Source organism: Zingiber officinale, chromosome 4A, assembly GCF_018446385.1.
Source record: "Zingiber officinale cultivar Zhangliang chromosome 4A, Zo_v1.1, whole genome shotgun sequence".
Lineage (NCBI taxonomy): Eukaryota > Viridiplantae > Streptophyta > Magnoliopsida > Zingiberales > Zingiberaceae > Zingiber > Zingiber officinale.
This window is the reverse complement of record NC_055992.1, coordinates 27,813,574-27,816,491: the sequence shown is the minus strand read 5'-3', so window position 1 is coordinate 27,816,491 and position 2,918 is coordinate 27,813,574. Positions and strand designations below refer to the sequence as shown.

Genomic DNA, 2,918 nt, shown 5'->3' with positions numbered 1-2,918 from the left:
AATTCCCATTCTTGATTGAATGTTTGAATACCTTGTGGATCTTGTAGAGATAATCTCTCATTCAATTTTCTGAGGGACGTTCGTGACAGACAAGCCTGTGTAAGGACATTTGAGGGATGATCTTGAGGGTGATATAGGGTCATTCAAGGGGGTAGGATAGATTGTATGCATTCATATTTTATTTCTTGATGTGGTTGAGGAGTGATGAATTCTTATGTTGATTATCCGAGGGACGCACGTGATAGGCAAGCCCGTGTAAGGACAACATAGATTCATTCTTAATTGATCACATTTAGGTATAGATTTTAGTTCTAGGCCGGTTGTCTATTGCAAGAGAGAATCGACAACCTTCTACAAATGATGGACAATTGAGGAATAAGATTTGGTAGATCATTTACATTGATTAACCTTACAAAGAAACCAAAACTCCTAGAACATCCATTTATCATAGCCCTTATTCTTGTTTCTATTTCTTTTATTTCTATGTTGATGTTCATTAGTTGCACTTAGTTTCTGAAAACCAATTGATTAGTTGTTTAGCTAATTCCCGTTGAGAAATCTTTAGTGGTTATTCCAGTCCCTGTGGATACGATATCTTTTATTATTACTTACGATATTTCCGTACACTTGCGGAGCGTCAACAAGTTTTTGGCGTCGTTGCCGAGGACTGCACTATAACATTAGAGGTTATCAATTGAGTTAGACTAAACATAACTTTTCTTTTCTTTTCATTAACATAGTTGTAGCTAATCTTTAGAATTCTGTTTTCATAATTTTTACATATCTTTCTATTTCTTGACAATTTGTTTTGTTGCAATTCTAATTCTAATTATGTATTCTTGATTTCTAGCATTTTAGTCTAGCTTTTCTCTGTTTTTATTTTGATTTAAATTTCTTTCTACTTTTATTTTGTAAACATATCTTTCAATATTGTTCTTGTATATGAGAAGATTAAACTTCATAAAGGCGTGAAGAATAACAAGAACTTATAAACACGTTAGTTGATTAACATATGAATTATTCTAGACATTTTTCTTCTTCCTCTTGTCTTTTCTTTCTTTTTTTCATTATGCACTTTCTTTCTTGCAATTTAAATTTTGGATTTTCTTTCTTGCTTTTTATATTGCATTTTATTTCTTGTCTTTGATTCTTCAACTTCTAATAATTTTTTTCTTGAATATCCATGAGCATTAACATGTCAAGCAGGCCCATGAGAAATTTTTCTACATCCTTTTCTGCAAGATTTTTATCTCCCATTGTGCAACCTCAAATTGAAGCAGAAAGTTTCCAACTAGACCCAGAGTTAATTTTCATGATATAAGGTCATAAATTTGGAGGAGAAGTATCAGAAAGTTCTTATCTGCATCTTGAAACATTTTTAGAGATTTATGATAGGGTGAAATGTGAAGGAGTGTCAGTAGATGCAGTTCGATTGATGACATTTCCTTTCAGTATCAAGGATAAAGAAAGGACTTGGTTATATTCTCTCCATCCTCAAAGTATCACAAGTTGGGAGCAATTGGAGAAGCAATTTCTGAATCATTTTTTTCCCTCCAAGTAGAACAATGTATATGAGGAATTGCATAACAAATTTTGCTAAGACATATGGAGAATCATTATTTGAAGCATGAGATAGATTCAAGAGTCTTCAAAGACAGTGCCCTCATCATGGTTTAGAAAAATGACTAACCCTGCACATATTCTATTGGGGAGTTTTTTTTCTCAGATAAGTGTTTGTTAGATTCATCAGCTGGAGGTTCTTTTATGGATAAGAGTGTAGATGAAGCATATATGTTAATTGATCAAGTGGCATTGAACCTCCATGAATGGTCGAACAAAATTTGGATAGAATCTCCCTAAAAAATTCAAGAAGTGCAAGCCATAAATGTAAGAGAGCTTGTTAAACAAAATGCAGCTCAACCATCCAAGAAAGTTAAAGTTCACAAGTCACAGAATGAGGAGTTCAAACATTTGGAGGAAAAGATTAATAGCATAGTTTCAAAATGGTTCAATGAAGACCTTCCTCCTTCACAGAAAAGATCTAGTGTAAATGATAATGATCTTAAGTTAAGAAGTGGAAAGAATCATGAAGAACTTCTGAAAAAGGACATGCTTAGAATTGAAGAGAAGGACAATAGAAGATCACATGAACTCAGTTCCATTATTCCTAAAGGTTCCCAAATGTCACAAGTACCTTTCCCTCAATGATTGATCATACCAACACTAGATAAGCAAGTTAAACCTCTACACAAGCTAAAAGAGAATATGGGAAATTAGAAGTACCTTTCCCAAGACCTTCACTAAGAGTTCCTTTTCTACAAAGGTTAGTGGGGGTCAATGAGAACAATTACTTTAAAAAATTCTGTGACACTGGTAAGGTTGAGTGCAGATTTTATAGTGTGTATAAAGATGAAGACTCTTCAGATGAGGATTGTGATGATAATGCAGTGGATAATGAGTTTTTAGATCTACCTCCAGGTTTTATTGGAAGTTATAGTGAAATTGAATTTTCAGATGATGAATGTGATGTGGTAAATAAACTTAAAACTATAAGTGAAGTTATTGATCCTCCTATAGTTGATTCTCCTATTGAGGATATTGATGTTGGTTTATTTTTTGATGTTTGTGTTGATGATGTTGATATGGAACAATGTGTAGGGAGCTGTGTTGTGGAAGCAGCATCTCAAGAATCACCTCCTTTGTCCATACAATCCTTAGATGTTGTAAGAGTTGCAAGGATTGAGCATGTTGTGGACCAATGTGTAGGGACTCATGTAGACATGGTTGAGTCTCAAGAATCACCATCTTTGATATCACCAACACCTGAGCCAGAACCATCATTTGATTCAGAGGAAGTCACATTCACATGTTTAGAAATATCAGGTATCTCTCAACAAAGCAAGGTAAGTACTTCTTGT

The 2,918-nt window shown here is 33.9% G+C and overlaps 1 non-coding gene across 1 annotated transcript; it reads right to left on the bottom strand.

Annotated features, from left to right (window-relative positions):
- Positions 1 to 1,569: 1,569 nt before the first annotated feature.
- Positions 1,570 to 1,675, bottom strand: LOC121973917. The gene has a single exon (XR_006109822.1). It is a non-coding gene; the product is annotated as a small nucleolar RNA R71 (small nucleolar RNA).
- Between the last annotated feature and the right edge of the window lie 1,243 nt (positions 1,676 to 2,918).